We start from the raw sequence: 18,057 nt of genomic DNA on the forward strand, positions 1-18,057 counted from the left end.
AAATCATGCTGTGCAGCATCACAGACTATAACATAATTCTAACTGTCAATTACCAATAAAAACTGAAGCTAAAATGTTACTAAAAAATACCACTTCACTAACTACAAGTACTACCTAGATCACTAACTACAGTAACTACAATTACTACCTAGATAGTGCTTCATTGCCTCACTTTTGAGGTTTTCCATAATAAGGCTGAACACGATTTACAACCTTCACCTCAACGAGAGTGTGTTTTATGAACTTATCGTGCTACACTCCATAGAATAGAAATCCACTGCGAGTCTTGTGCCACTTTGGACATTATATACATTCTTGTGATGCACATCATAGAAGCACACACACAAAAACTAAATAAGACAATAAATAAAATAATCAGCATATGGTGGTAATTTAAAAGTTCTCCTCTGTCATGTGGTCCAATAAAAGAAGAGACAGAGTCCAACCAGAAGATAAAATCTATCAATATAAATCATAATATAATATAATATATAATATAAATCATGTCTCATAAAATCTGTTACAGATCTGGTTAATTTTGCATACAACTGCATATTCCATTTAGATTAACACAAAGCTATGCCTAGTTTTGTGTGGTATCCATCCACCTGGCCTAGAAAATTATCACTCACTCATCATGGTGCCTGAACCATTCACTCTGTTAGGAAGCCAGGAAAATGTCCTCATTCACCCAGCTATTGGGGGAGCAACTGAGCACTCATTCTGTTTTAAAAAGCAGTGGGCAGAGAGAAAAATCTACTAACCCAGCTCTGTTTGTCATTGTCCTAGAAATGCAAGACAGACTGGGGAAAAGACAGACCAGTGTTGCCTAATATGAGAGGAATTTGTCAGCTAGAGAAAGGGTCCGATGAACCACGCTAACTATCTGCTGGTGCTGCTGTAAACAAGCCAACAGGAATGGGAATCCATCAACTCTGTTGCCTTAGACCCGTCCCTTGGCTCTCCTGTACCAGACCATAAAGGCATTGACAACTTCCCAAATAACACAGCATGTACCAGTATGAAGTATATTGGGAGTGGCCATAGAGAGAGAGGGAGTGACCATAATGGACAAAACTAAAATAATAATGATCAAGGGCTTTTTCACATTTGATGGTTGAAGACCAATGCTCTGCATTTAGGCATTCAGTAACAACAAACATATATAACACTAGCAGCAGAGTCTATTGAAATGACTAACACCATTGTCTCATTCTTCATTACCAGATATCCCCTTATTTCACTGCACTGGGTCATCAAACACAAATGTACTTATCCATTTATATCACAAAATTCTATTCATATGACATTTGAGAGAGCAAGTTAATCGTTTCTGACTGTTAAATACGCATGAACAGCGGTGTGTTTTTAAAGTCATTATTGAATAGACAGCTTTTTGACCATGACAATCTGACTGGCTTATTTCCCACTGTTGGCAAAATTCCCAACTGAAGCATAGCTGAGCAGAGTCATTTCTGATTTTTACATTGCGGTATATAATGCAATGTCTATTCTGCACTATGACAACAACAAACTGTGTCAAAATAAAGAATGGAGGTAGACTAGAAGACTGCACCCAGGCACTTGCACACACATGCTCCATTCAAAGCTCTTCTATTCAGATAACTTCAGTTATCTGAAAAATCTGAAGGGAAAACAGTTAGGTAAGGTAAACTAAGGCCTTTAGCGACAAAACTTCAAACTGCAGCCACTGTAACCTTGATACCACATAATTACTATCAATAAGTTTCTTTTTTTTCTTTCAAAAGAATAATAGGAAAGAGCAATTATCTTGTGCAAGGGCCTGGCCAACCTGCCAAACGGGCTCCTGCAGTTAATATTTATGGTTTCAGCCAGTGGGTGTTTGCCTGCTCAAGTGGAGTTTCCACGTGCTCCACCACCACTAGGAATTACAATAAATACCATCCCAGAATGGTCTACCTGACACTGCTACGGCATTATGACAGACAACGATTAACATTAGATGTTTCCTCAGGTGTTCACCAGCCAAATAATAAAAAGAAAAGTTTACTGAAAGTAGAGAGGGTTTTAAAGTCAGATTTGGATTAGGGTTTGTCCCCTAATTGCTAGAAGGGGAAAGACAACACCGGAAGAAAGATTAAGATGTGTCAAACACCACCAGTGATGGCAAAAGGGTTATATGTAAAAAAAAAATAATAATAAAAAGTGCATGTACATTATGGCTGGGCTCATGTTTACTGCTCCTAATGAGTTGAAGCTGTGGACCACAAAAACTGTACCACAGGCTTTTAAGAGTTATGGGAAAACAAATGTAAATGTGCTATATTTGTCAAATGTGATTTTCTCCCCAACTGAAATTCGTCCTGTGCATTTACCCATCTGTGCAGTGAGAACACACATTCAATGGTGATCACTACTCCATTGATCACTACTACTACGACTGTGGTTCATGGCCTAGGGCCTGGGAATCGACCCACGGCCCTCCGATCACAAAACCAGTTTCCACACCACAAGACCATGACTAGCCATAAAGATCCTCAGTCATAACATTTGTCTTTCTCTTATGCAGTCAATGCCTCTTTTTTCTATAATGAGTGGGATGCTTCCTCTCAGACAAATGCAGATGGGCATCAATGTATTGTTTGTTCCACCCTTGTTTAGAGTCTCCAGAGAAGGACGAATATCATGTTTTGTTGTTCATCGTGCTTCTGAACATGTAAGTGATTAGACTTGTTGAACTTCTCTACACCCTCCCTCCCAGCCCCACGTTCTCATCCAGTAAAGTTCAGAAGTATTCGTGCTCTCTCTCACTTCCCTTGTGACTTGAGTGAGCCAATTCCCAGGGCAGACTGACTGGGATGTCTGGCTGCAGAGTTGGGAACCACAAAAGGCATGGCTTTACACATCAGCTGTTGCTTGACCTTAAATTTGGGGATTCTTGCAATTGAGAGTTGCTCTTTTCTTCTGGCTCAGATTCATCTTCATATCTCAGTCTCTGTGAAGAGTTGTTGGTACTCATTTTGAAAACAATCACACTTTTGAAACAAAAGTAGACTTAAGATTGTTTACTTCAGTCAGGTTGGCATTTTAGTATGACAGACCAAAATTAGATTGTTGTGATGGCTCATTCAGAAAGGCAATGCACATAGCCATTTATGTGTAGAGTTACTAGGGTTTGGATAACAAAATAAGGAAGTCATTTTATTATTGTGAAAGAGACGAAATATTCTCAGAAAAACATGGGACAAACATTTTGACTTTCAAATGGGTTGTTCTTTAACACTTTTTGCCAAATAATTATTATCCATCTTAAGACAGCATCACAACATGCCCCACAGGCTCTGCACAGTGCCAGAGCTGAAAGACACAGCAATACATCTGACACGCGTGCGTGCACCACCCACATTTTCATCACCTCCAAGGAAAACAATGGAGAGGAAGAAAAGAAACAAACCAAAAGAATGTAAAGAAGACTGAAATAAAAATCAGAACTTTTTTTTTCTTTCTGACAGAAAAAAAGATCATATGTAATAAAAACTTTTTCAACTTAAAATAAAAAAATAAGTCTGAGAGAAATGAACATGCAAAAAACAATACAATTTTTTTATACTTCTCGCCGCCATAGCTATGTAAAACCAAAATTATTTTTAGCATTCAAAATTAAACAATACGACTACGGATTTGCAGTTCAGTTAAACCTCTGTACTTTATTTAATTGTTTCAATAGATGATTCAGTGGATGATTTTTGCACACACACACACACACACACACACACACACACACACACACACACACACACACACACACACACACACACACACAGTGTGTGGAGGCAGTTTGCTTGCACAGCTGATAAAGGCCCTCTGTCCGAAACATCCTGTTTCTCTGGAAACTGTGTACTTCACTACAATTTTAATCTCTCTCTATTTCTCTCTCTCAAACAGACGTGCACACACACACACACACACACACAGCTGATATACGTGTCCCTCACATCACCCTCTGTTCGAAGTGGAGCAGGTGAGGCTGCAGTGTGTGTGTGGCCCTTGTAAGGAGAAATCTGGGCTTTCCTGGAAGCACATCACACTACGCTGCTGCTGCTCAGGCCAAGTCGGCAATGTGTCTCGTCATTCCCTTCAATGTCCACCTGAAACAATATTTGCACATGACTATTCAATTGAACATCTGGGTGACCTTCCTCTACATGGTACCAAATGCAGCAGCATGCCCCAATAGGACAATGCAGCACATGGACACAAGTGTGACCATAAGGATGACTAAATGTAAGGTTTTGATGGTGCTTTACTTCATTTTTAAGAAGACTTAGAAACTTATAAATTTTATAAAAACCCTGATGAGTCATACATAAACATGCTTAAAAAGACTTGGTTAGAACACATTTATGAATGTTTATGTAGACTATTGCATGCATTTTTACTGATCTAATCATTTGTATTTGTTTGTATACAAACATAAAAAGCTCCCTATTAGCTGAGAGAGAAAATGTGTATCTATCTGATAACTCCCTGTGTAGGCCCCCATGGTACAGTCCGCGTTTGCCTGTGTTCATGTATGTCTGTTTTGCTGTTGTTGCCACTCCCCCTTGTTGGCATTCCTTCTGTTATCTGCATCACCTGCCTCTTGTTCACTCCTTGTTAGTATGTGTATTTAAATCTTCATGTGTCGCTTTTGTAAATGTACTTATGTCAGTGTTCGTTGAGTCAATAAATGTTTTATGTTATGCACCACTCTCCCGCGCTACCATCCCTGGCTCACCATGACAGAAAATCCAACCATCTACACGGGAAAGCTGAGATCAGCATCATCGCTCTCCTGTCCTGGACTCCTCCAGCCTTGGGGTCATGCCCAGAGGACATCCTCCCGGGGAGAGAGTGCTCACAAGTTCCTCCTGGTCTTCTCGGGTTGGGGTTAAAAGGAGCCTGCTGGCTTGACCCGATGCCAGGGGCGTGACTGGCCAGTTTGTGCTGGCTCTGTGGCCCCCTCAGCATGACTGGTTGCCATTGGCTTGATCGGTCAGCACAGCACCAAGACAGGATAGACTGTTACCTGTGCAGGGACCCACCACCACACCTGTGCCCCCGGACCTGCTGCCATGTACTGTAACGATGCAGCACCCCCCACCCTTATTGAGGCTTAGTGAGAAAGACTTAAGCCACATTCGTACACAGTAGCTGACGTGAGTACAGTGAACCCTCAGTCACATATTGACTTAGTAAATCATGATATCTGGTCTCAAAATGTCATCTCCTGCATCACCGTAACCCAGGCACATAATATACTTCCCCCTCCCAAAAAGAGAAACGACCGTTTCAAATAACTCTTAAGTTAGTACTTTAGTCAGGAGACACAGTTAGCCTCAGTTCTCCGAGACATGTGTCTCTGTGACTAGCTGACCAGACAGCAGTGGGGAATCGGTCACATGAATCCCACTGAGTTTAGGTTTTCATTTCCCAGGCCTTAATTACATACCGAGGCGTGTGGTGGGACAGAGGAACATTGCTGACTCTGGGGCACAGTGTGTGCGTGTGTGCGTGTATGTACACATGTGCCGTGTTATGTGGTTAGTCCTACTCTATGCCAATTGCACAAACACAGCTTTTACACACATTAGACTATACAGTGGCTTAGAAATTGTGTCCTTGTGTGGCCATGTACATTACAGCATATGAACATGAATGCATGAACTCAGAGTTCTGACAACAAAATAGTTCTGTCCAGTGTTTCTGTAGCAAAAAGGCTAGAAGCTAGGAAGACAGCTGAATGTGGTTCAGAGGGTGACATTCCACTACAGCAGGTAAATGCTGCTGACATCAACACATGCAGCATCTATGCCAGCCATGCCAGTGCAATAGAGAAACAGTTCACACACGGTCCACAACTGGCAGCAGTCAGAGGAGCTTTACAAAAAAAAAAAGCATTGGAATGGATTGTTGCTTTGGTTGTAAACAAATCTGCAATACCCAGATAAAAGAGTAGGCAACGGATTTCACTTGCAGCACTTTTCCCTTGGTATCCTTTCAAACGTAGCTGCGCATGGCACCTTATCTTTCTTTATTCTCCCTACACACCCAGCTCCATCACTCGAGTTATCGCTCTCTTCTGTGTCATAAACACATTCTTCAGCAATAAGGCTATGCAGCAGCACTTGCGCTGGGTGCGGGGCTGGGTCACAGGCATTAAGCCCTCTTCATCGGGTTTGCCAAGAAGAGTCAGCCTGGTACGCTATGCAGCACTCACAAAGCCCTCTCCCACGGCTATTAGTGACCATTCATCTGGGGAGCCTGGGAAAATGCCTCTGGACCTGCCATGCCATCAGAGCCCACAGCCTGGCAGGTGCGCTCTCCCATACACACCGCCAGCACTGGGACCCTGCCACCTCTGGGGCAAAAGAACCAGGAGCACTGACCTCTTCTTGAGTTGGTCTCCCACCTGTTTGTACATCATGTAATGAAGGCGGACAGACGGGAGCTGCGTACGGAGCAGGAGATCATCACTCAACCATCAGAAAACAACAGAGAGAAAGAACACTGGGCTATCTACTCATTAATCAAGACTGCACATCTATTACACAAGGCTAAAGAAACCAATACAGGTCACATTAGCCACTCTAGCTAAAACATTAACCCTAGCTAAAACTCATGATAGCATGAAATCTCTCACATTGGACTCATTGGGAATCAAGTAATATTTGCAGTCCAAAGCAAGCTGGAAAACACTCTGTACCTACAGTATTTATTAGGCAAACACATGCAGGTACTGAAATGGAGTTGTCTTATATCCTGTGCAAGCACCGAAGACGGCACTGCCAAGACGATACGTGAAACATACAGCACAAATACCGAGGAACACCAGCAAAGTTACGCATAAAAAAAACTGAATTAAGAGGAATATGTGATGCTTTAGATTGTTATCTTTTTTTCTCATTTACAATGTACTTGCAAGTAATCTCTCCGCTTTCTCTTAAAAAAAGAATAATAAAAGAAACCCTCATCTTCATCTTTGGTCATTGCGCCAACAGTGCGACTCGTGCTTGGACCAAGCCAAGACATTTGGTGGGAAAAATTCCCCCTTTCCCGCCCTCTCCAAAACATAAATAAATCAACTCACTATGAGCTAATGGTGAAGCATGAGGTAGCTGGCCAGGGGAAAGCTAAAAGGGCTGACATTTGGAAAATGGCCTACGCAGCTGAGAGCCAGTGGACAGCTCAGGAAATCTGCCAATGTTAAGTGTTATAAACACGTGTGTGTGTGTGTGTGTGTGTGTGTGTGTGTGTGTGTTTGTGTGTTTGTGTACATGCTATATTGCTATGGTCCTACCTTGAGGTTTTAAATAAATATTTTAAATATGCAAATAAGCATGAAATGTGACACTAGCTACTGGAAATGAAAATGAAATCAATGAGTCATGAGTTTCTGTCAAATTATATTTGGTGTGTCAGCAGGTACAAAGATTGGTCACATTTTCTGTAATATGTTCAGGCAATTTCAGTAGGCTACATAACACTACACTGCACTACACTACACTGGCCACAGTCCATATAAACCCACACCCAGGTAAAGAACATTATAGGACTCTTGGCACATCTGTTCAGTACACAAAACCTTCATTACAGCATGTGGTCCTCACCTTTCATATCTACTGCCATAGGCATACACTATCCACTCACCCACCCACACCCATAGCTGAATATCAGGTATCAGTCTCAGCTCACCCACACACGGGTATGTGGCTATCCTGTGTGCAGCCCTAGGCAATAGGGCTTTGTACTCAATGCTGAGGCTGTGACCCTTATGTTTAATACTCAGTTTCAATTCCCACCTATGGACAAAACATTATTCATGACCAGAAAAAAGAAGGAGAGCTAGGAGAGCACCCACCCACACAAAGTAGAACCTGACCAGGGAGTTCAAGCAGTGCTGACAACTATTATTAAGAATTACATTATTCACAAAATGGCCATAGGAAATAAAAGAAAACACCACATATTAGCCATTAGTATTATTATTGGCTTAGAAAATAGCCTGAAAGAGAAATCAATGGTTGCCATAATAATATACCATATCATAATTAAACTATGTATTTTTTCCCACTATATACAGCTTATCATATGTGATGTTTTGTTCATCTTATATAGATATCCACAAGGAAAGATGTCTTCCAAATAGGTAGAACAAGGTAGATGTCTGAATGTTCAATATATTATTGATGGTGTAATCTATACAAATTAATTGAAAAATAAGCTGACCATACTTATTAATGTATGTCACCGTGGGTAAGATCCAGTGGTCAGTCACTGCAGTTGCTCTACTAGAACTAAGGACATGATAATAGCTGAATTATTTGTATCTAGATTCCTTGGACATAAATTCATATACACCAAATCCCACGAGTGCAAGATACTAGAGTGCAAGGCAGAGAAAGGATGTTTCATCGGTCTTTACACATCCATCATTCGGAATGAATCAAACTAGAAACAGTAGAATTCATCTAGTTTACACCTGGCCAATAGATAGGATTTCACTAACTTACACTGGCATGCACACACAGAATGCAAAAATCATCAACAGTAAAGCACCGACATGATAAAATGAAAGTTATTTTCCATGAGCGATGTTATACAGGCTGTGATGTGCTTCATTTTAAGATAAACAGCTAGGGGGGAAACATTTATGAGTGATCCACAGGAAAACTAGGCTTATCCAGCAGGGCTGTGAATGCACAAAGACATAGTAGGGCCATTAAAGAGAGAGACTGAGGGCACAGTGGGACAGCCGTGTCTCAGAGCGTTGTGAGAAAGGCACACATGTGTACAGAGGAGAAACTTATTTTTTATGAGCCTGACTGCCCTGTAATCTCCTTCTCTCAGTGGGGCCAGGCCTATGCAGTGAGTCAGTTTTTTATTACTTTTAAGTACCACCTACGGCAGGGGGGTTAGCCCTCAAACCCAGACCACTCAAGTTTGTGTGGGAGGAAAGCAGACTTCCGAAGGTAGTGGCCTATGAGTACTGATCAGACTGATTTAATAAAGACAGAAATGAGACAGATTTCAGTTGTTAAGGGTTAAATGGTGAATACGAATACATTTGTTGAATTTTAACACCTTGAGCACATAATTTATAGTTTATGATTATGCTCTCCACATACATGAAAGCAGAGCATGCTAAGCCTCCAAAGATTTCTTACATGATCAATAATTTGCATTTATTGGAGGCTTTGGTTGAACTACAACGCACATCCTTGCATATATGGTCAGTACATAAGCATTACTGAATTTATGAATATATGCATTTACACTCTGCAAATTCCCCAGAATCCATGAACCTTCCTTCCTTTTATCAGTAACTTTATGGGAACTGCTATGAGCTATTAAATGTTAATATACTTTATAACAAATTCAACTCAATATCTAGTATTTAAAGTAGTGGTGGGCCATTAACGGCGTTCGTTAATTTGATACTCTTATCGGGCGATATAAAAATTATCGCCGTTAATCTATTCTTAAAGTTGGGTTGGGAACTGGGTCAAAATGGGTAAGCAAACTATGATGACTTTCAACTTGATAGTTTAGCTCGGCTGTATTCCTAACCAAATTGCACAGTAGGGGCGATAACGAGTTTTCAAACCTGTGAATTACAAATCGTTCGTGTGTTTACATGGATGCAGCCACAAAGTCGCCAAGTTTGCTTCATGGAAAATTCATTTTTAGGAACGTAAAGTATTACCGGAGCGGAGCTCGGAGCGGTCGTTTTCTGCATGGTCCTAGCGCTAGATTAGTCGCTATTTAAATATTTCTTTTTAACCGTTAAAACTGCAGAGGACCAAAACCGGCTTTTGAAAAAGTCCCCCCCAAATTACGTCTGTGAGGTTAAATGTACTAAATGTTGGCTTACATTTCAAATATCATGTTTAGCTGAATAAACATGTTATCAACCCCTTTTAATGTACAGTATAGGCTTACAAATGCATGTTTAACTGAATAAACCGACGTGAGTAGCCTACATTTTATTGAGCATGTTTTTTTTCTTCAAGTATCAAAGTAGAACAGCTTCCTCAAGCAGTCATTGATGAATTTTGGAAACAGGAGATGAGCCCCTGGTCTAATGCACCCTCTGTATTAAGAAACCCTATCTCAAAAACTGACTTTTAGTCATTACTTGGGTAGCACGCATAAGAGCCATTTTAATATAGATTAATTTCAAGATTTCAGTGAGATTAATCTAGATTTAAAAAATGAATCTATGCCCACCCCTAATTTAAAGTTATGTGAAATATTATCATGTAATATCCAATTTGGGCAAAAGAAAGGTGAATGAGGTGCATTTAGCTTTTCTTCTGTCCTCTGTTGGTATGCTGTTCCTGTGCAATACAATGGAGCCATCTGTGATGGGCAGCAAGGGGAAGGCAGACGAAAAGAGTGAGCTTTATTTAAAAGAGTGAGCTTTATTTAGGGCAAATCAATAACCAGGGTCACCAAGATGGTGCCAAGATCAAAGAGTAAACATGAAGATATCCAAAACACAATAAACAACACAACCTAAATGAATAAATGCGTCTAAATAGAACTAAATAGAAGTGTATACTTAGAATTGGTCAATTTCTGAGTATGGTTTTAATGGACACTATTGTCATATAATGCAGTGCAAAATGGGAAAGGAGGAGCTACTCGCATCTGGGGAAAAAATTTAAAAAATATGTCAGAAAACCTAGACTGTGTAACGCAGCGGGTATGGTGACGTAACCACCGCGTGAATATACTGAGAGGCGGACCCAAGTGCCGGCTCGGTCTGGCACAATATGCGAGAGTAGTAAATGTGGAGTTAATGCATACACACACAGTGTGGCAAAAACACCAACACAAAACGACGCGGAAAAACAACGCGCAAAATGAAACTAAACCGTAGATACTCGGTAGAAAAAGGAAACAAAAACAACGCGGAAGACTGACGCATGAAAAGCAAAACTCACTCGTAACGAGAGGGTGGAAAAAATAATAAAGGCAACTAAAAAGACGCGGAAAAAACTCGTCGCGTAAAACCGAAATAAGAACACCAGGAGAAGAATCTGGCTACTGGCAAAAATGCCGCAACAAAACAAAACCTTCCCAAAATAAATGAATAACGGATAGGAAGAGAAACAGATGGAGGAAAACTTGAGATTGGCTAGAAAGCAGCGCAGGAGACAGAGACTCGAATAATGGCGCATTTCCACTAGGGCCTGCTTGGCGTGGTACGGTTCGATTCGCGACGGTTTGTGAGTGTTTCCATTAGTACCAGTTCCCTGTGAGCCGGCCCCTTTGGGTACTTTTTTCGTACCGACTCGCTTGAGGTTCTAACCGTTCCGAAGCGGTACAGTTCTGTGACGTGGAGGAACAGCATGACACTGATTCATATATGTAATGCTGCAGCCCGGAGCCCCGGTGGGCGTGGGTAAAGGGCGGAGCATGTGTCAATCATTATCGAATGCAGCCAATCAGATACTAGACTTTCGTTGTCAATCAATTTTTATTAAGCCAATTATCAGCCAGAGTTAGCTGTCAATCATTTTTTACTGCAGCCAATCATCTTAACAGATCTGCCAAATGAAGGCGGAAACTGCACGGAAAAGCTCTTTAAACAGAAGTATATGCCATTCTTGCACAAAAGTAGCTGAATAAAAACATTAGAAGAGCCATGACTTTAGACATTTTTATATCAAAGTTTAAAATACTTCTCACTTGTTATTCTGGAACGACAGTTTAATGTTTTTTTCCCTTTATTGCACGTATTGCATAATTTACATCATGTGGCGAGTGTAAATTGTTAGCGGAGGGGAGGTGTAAATGGACACAAATTAAGTATTATATCGCGATCGATCGCCAAGTATAAACGCCTCCGCCGAGCAGAGCGTTGAGTAGCGATTTCGATTGGAGGATCGTGCTCTATTTTTTATTATTAATTTTTTTGCTGATGCTGGTCCAGCGTGTCGCGTGCCACTGATTATGCCTCGGCGTGCCAACGGTGGCCCGCGTGCCATAGGTTTCCGACCCCTGCTGTAGAGCCTTTGAATATTAAAACCATTGTAGAAATAAAGTTTAGCAAGTAAAGTAAAAGAAGGACGCGATCACACGGTCTCATTGAAAATGTAGGATTTAATGAATAAAGTGCACCAACGCAAAACCCGTAACATAATCCAAATAAAGTTGGAAGACTAGTATTGTTTTGATATAATCAAATGACGATGGAGTGTTGGAGTTATCGGACAGAGTTGATCAAATCAGAGTTAATCCAACTCAATGACTCCCGCAAAGATGTAATTAAACTCTGCCCACGAATTTCTCTTGGCGAAAGATACACGGTGAGCATACGATAGCTAGCTAGCTCTCCATAATTATGACGATTAAAAGCAATGCCTGATTATATAAAAAAATACTGGCCTTCAAACTTTATTTGGATTATGTTACGGGTTTTGCGTTGGTGCACTTTATTCATTAAATCCTACATTTTCAATGAGACTGTGTGATCGCGTCCTTCTTTTACTTTACTTGCTGAACTTTATTTCTACAATGGTTTTAATATTCAAAGGCTCTACAGCAGGGGTCGGAAACCTATGGCACGCGGGCCACCGTTGGCACGCCGAGGCATAATCAGTGGCACGCGACACGCTGGACCAGCATCAGCAAAAAAATTAATAATAAAAAATAGAGCACGATCCTCCAATCGAAATCGCTACTCAACGCTCTGCTCGGCGGAGGCGTTTATACTTGGCGATCGATCGCGATATAATACTTAATTTGTGTCCATTTACACCTCCCCTCCGCTAACAATTTACACTCGCCATATATATATATATATATATATATATATATATATATATATATATATATATATATATATATGATGTAAATTATGCAATACGTGCAATAAAGGGAAAAAAACATAAAACTGTTGTTCCAGAATAACAAGTGAGAAGTATTTTAAACTTTGATTTAAAAATGTCTAAAATCATGGCTCTTCTAATGTTTTTATTCAGCTACTTTTGTGCAAGAATGGCATATACTTCTGTTTAACACTAGAGCTCCTAGAGAAGCGAAAAATTTCACAGGGCTTGGTAGGGTCCATGTAGCCCACTCCCCTGCTGTGAAGGGATTAACGCCCATTGTCTTGGTAATGCGGTGGAAGCGGCTCCGTGCAGTTTCCGCCTTCATTTGGCAGATCTGTTAAGATGATTGGCTGCAGTAAAAAATGATTGACAGCTAACTCTGGCTGATAATTGGCTTAATAAAAATTGATTGACAACGAAAGTCTAGTATCTGATTGGCTGCATTCAAAAATGATTGACACATGCTCCGCCCTTTACCCACGCCCACCGGGGCTCCGGCCTGCAGCATTACCCTTCTCCACTGATTGGCCAGGGAGTGTCGTCACAGGTTGCGTCAGGAGAGCGACTCCTCCGCTATGCTATGGACTCCTCAGCCATTTTTAAAACCCAAGGAGCGAAGTCTGTTCCGTGGTCAAACGCCGAGCTACAAACCTTTCTGTTAATAATCAGCGATCAAAAAATCCAGGGCGAACTGGACGGGGCCACTAGAAATGTAAAGGTTTTTAGCGAGGTTTCCGCGCTAATGGCCACTCATGGCTACCAGCGGTCCGTTCAGCAGTGCCGGTCGGTCCAAGCTAAAAAAGCTTAACGCGATTACCGGGCGGTGAAGGACCATAACGGACGCAGCGGAGCAAGCCGCAAAGACTGGAAATGGTTCCAGCAAATGGATGTCATATACGGTCACCGGCCAGCCAGTAACGGAAGAGAAAGAGCTGGACAGACACGGCAATGTTGGTGCTGGAGGCCACGGAGAATGGTGAGTGTATTGTGATTTCACAGTTTTACTACTAGGCTCGTAAAAGATGTAATATGAACGTAATATGAACGCATCTATTGTAAACGCAGGAATTTAGAGCTGTGTTTGTAGTTAATGTTACCACCACAGTCACTACTGTACAATAGCTAGCTCTTAGCCTTGCTAGTTGCTAGTTAGCTGTAGCCATAGCAGCGATGACGTGCTACACATTTTGTGCAGTTACGCTATATTGTTGTTGCTTTCACGGGAATGCTTGTGTTTAATATTTGTTATTTTTTACGTTCAAGATTCCCCTTCCACTGACGAGGCGAGCGGAGTTGGCGGAAAATGTTTCCTTCAACCGGGCTTTCCTCGGGGTGCTTGGCGAACTTGTGAACACCATGCAAGACAGACGCCAGTAAAAGCACACAAAATGTTGCTTGTAGTACTATAAATATTTATTTCATATAAAGCTATACGTATATATTTGCTTTTTGCACTTTTTAAAACTATAACTATATTATTTACATATGTTGTACTTTAAATATCTATATTTCATAATAAAGTTTGATTTCATTTGATTGTATGACTGATGCTTTTTATGCAGGGTGTGTTCAGCCTGTTTGAGTAATACCAAATTATTATCAATAATTAGAGCAACCACATACAATAATGAAGATAAAGATAAATAAGATACAATAATGCTATTTGTTAAGGGGTGTTGTGCCGGTGTTGTGGTCGCATACAAATGATGTCACGACACTACAACCCGCGCGCCAACAGCGACTCCACCCACATTGGGGTGGTTCACCATTGTAATGGAAACACAACGCGACCGTACCGTTCCGTTGCGAAGCGACCCGTATCGAACCGTACCGCGCCAAGCAGGCCCTAGTGGAAATGCGCCATAAGTGAAAGACAAGCAAGAGAGAGAAAGGTGGCGAGACACCTTGCAACTTTGAGAAATGCAACTTCGGGGAATGAAGGAGCAGGCTGATAGCATGACGGCATAACCAAAACGAATCAGCAATGATCCGTCTCCAAAAGCTTCCTTAAAAAGCCATGGCAACAGGTGAGACGATCATTGCTGATTGCATGGATGTAGTCTAGGGCTGACTCGGGTGCCCCTAGTGGAGATAGATGGTGTGGAATCCGAGCCAGCCCTGACAGACTGTTCATCGGCGACGGTTGTAGTCGACTGTACATATACCTTCAAGTACAATAATTACCAAACAAATAGTTTTAGTAAGAAATCAATTAGAAACACATGTTAATATAAAGTTATAAAGTAGTGTTTGGCCTTCATAGGTAAGGTAGGTAGCTAATTAGCGAGCCAGCAGAAAGCAGCTCAATTTAATTTAGCTGTTAACGTTAACATTTAGTACGTTAACATTTTGCGTTCTAACCTGCCAAACCTGTACTATTAAGATCAGCATATAGGATACACCTTATTGTTATAGTTTTCCATAAGCAAATGGAAATAAAAACAAGGAAGTGAATCTAAACAAAGCAGGAAACCATGGAAACAGGGAAGCTAGGAATGGCCCACCATGACATCACCATGACAATATGACATTTCATGAACCTCAGTTACTGGTGTCTCTACTTTCAAATGCAAATCACGCATAAGCAAAACAGGAAGCTAAATAAAGGGCCTACTCCAAAAAAAAAACTCCACTTAACTGTCACAACATTCACACAATGAGCTGATTAAACTTTAGACACTTATAATTAGCATTCATCAGCTCACATTGAGATAAATAGCCTGTGTTGACAAATATATCTATAAGATGCACCTTTGTTAAGTCAAATTCAAATTTATTTATATAGCACTTTTTACATGTCATAAAGCAGCTTTACAAATGTATGGGTCCAAAACTCCCTGGCCAGAATTAAGCAGGAAACCTGTAGAGGACGAAGACTGTAGAGCAAACTCCATTATCCTCCATTGCTTGGCCCGGAATGCTCTAGTTCAAATGCTCAGAGATATCCACTCTATAGATCAGGGGTGACCAGCCCATCACAGACCAAGAACCACTTTTTTTTTACTGTGTTACAGCAAAGAGCCACATCATACACACGGGCACACTTGAACATCACCCATCCCTTCCTCTCACACACACACACACACGCACACGCACATGCACCTCTGCTCAGATTTATTGTGAATAAACAGTGTGGGGGCAGTTATTGTCTGGTAGTTAGGGAACCGGTCTTGTGACCGGAGGGTCCTGGGTTCTATTCCAAGACCTGAGGTGCCCTTGAGCAAGGCACCGAACCCCCCCCCCACCCCCCTTTTTTTTCATAGGAATTATTTCCCTGCCATTTTGAGAGCAAACTTGACACAAATCATTTATTGAAATGATCTTGTCCTGACTCGGAAGCAGTGTTTTCATCTCATGTACGTTTGACAAAAACACCAGGGTGAACTCAAGCTAAGCGAACAGCACATAAAAAAAAAACAAACACAATCTTCAATATAAACATAAGGCGTGATATGCTTCAGGACTTTGGCACGGTTGGAGGAGGTGGGCCACGGCACGGCGAGGTTGCTCACGCATGCGTGCACGCACACTACGAGCTCTGTTATGTACGCAACTGTTGTTTTCTAGGTAAAAAGTGGACAAACTCCGTTATCAACACTCGTTACAGCACCACTGACCTGCGCTCACCTTTAGGAAGAAGAGAACAGACAGCAGCAGTAGTTTTGAAGCCTCCCTCAGTCATCTGCGGTGCCTTTGCTGCACCTCGTATGTGGTTTATTCCAAAACGTGTGACAGAAGACCGTGTCTCACCAACGAGACTCAAAGCAGAATCACAATAGCACAGATACTTCATGCCGCTAGTCTCACGGTTTCCACCACGCCGGTTATAGCGGCTCGCTAGGCTTGTAAACAAACCGCGCACCACAAAGGTATAGCAGTCTGTCGTCCTCAGAGCTGATGAGGTAACCGGGCCACGACACAGACCGTTAGTGCAGGTGAGAGCGCGGGCCGGCTGGGGAGCCGCATGAAACCAGGCAAAGAGCCGCATGCGGCTCGTGAGCCGCAGGTTGGCCACTCCTGCTATAGATAGTGTTCAATCTAATAGGAGCTTAGAAACAGCTGTCATTTGACAAGACGTAGTCAATCTGGTAAAATTATTTTTGATTAAGAAGTGAAAAAACCTACAATAGCAGTGGGCGATCTTTCCACAAAAACATATCACAATCTTTTGAATACCCAATCATGATACACAATCGTGTACAGTCAAGCATATCCAGATTTGATATAGACTGGATATAAGTCTATAGACTGGGGCAGTCATGGCCTGGTGGTATGGAATTGGTCTTGTGATTGGAGGGTCGTGGGTTCGATTCCCAGACCTGAGGCCATGACTGAGCTGCCTTCGAGCAAGGCACCTAACCCCAACTGCTCCCCGGGCACCGGGCTAGGGCTGCCCACCGCTCTGGGCACGTGTGATCCACAGCCCCCTAGTAATCACTAGTGTGTGTGTGTGTTCTAACTGCACAGATGGGTTAAAAGCGGAGGACAAATTTCGATTGCGGTGTAAAAATCACAATTGACAAAATACGGCACATTTACATTTTACTTACCCATTTGCACCATTTAAAATGCAATACTGCATTAAAGAGAGCTTTCAAAAATGATAAACCCAGAGTTAAACTTAATTTTAACAATTAAACAATGTTGCAATTGGTATCCAAGAAACACAAGTTAAACAACACCGATTTTTCAAATGCTGCAGTAGTAAAATGTACGCTAAAAGATTAAAATATAAACAGTGCAATCCTCATCATTTGGCATTAGAAAAAAACAGGCAACTTCATTACACAATGAGTGCATCAGTGTCACACATTGTACACAGCTGTAAAAGGCACAATGTTCTTCACTAGATAGTGTGACTGCCTCAGTCACCTGTTTCCATGGTTTGCTACTTGTATTGTAGGTTTTTAATGTTCTATTATATATGCCAATGATAACAGTTTATGCTGCAATACCTTGCGAGATAGAAATAAGTGGATTTTTTTGTGCAACCAGAGTGAAACACAAGTGCATGAATAGATCTGTCATATAACCAATGAAAGTGCTAATCAATGTCCAATAAAGTTGCCAGATCATTTTGATTTGAGAAATATCTGACTGTGTATAGCAGTCACTTTGACATTAATCAAATTGTTTTTAAAATGCTTCACACATGCAACTAAAGTTATAGTAAATACACACAGTATAATGTGCC

General features: G+C 41.4%; 1 protein-coding gene across 7 annotated transcripts in view; it reads right to left on the minus strand.

Moving 5' to 3' along the window:
* The window catches only part of slx4ip (SLX4 interacting protein), a 70,195-nt gene that overhangs the window by 24,032 nt on the left and 28,106 nt on the right, over positions 1-18,057 (minus strand). The gene's annotated exons all lie outside the window — the stretch shown is intronic.

The sequence above is a fragment of the Brachyhypopomus gauderio genome, chromosome 1, assembly GCF_052324685.1.
Source record: "Brachyhypopomus gauderio isolate BG-103 chromosome 1, BGAUD_0.2, whole genome shotgun sequence".
NCBI lineage: Eukaryota > Metazoa > Chordata > Actinopteri > Gymnotiformes > Hypopomidae > Brachyhypopomus > Brachyhypopomus gauderio.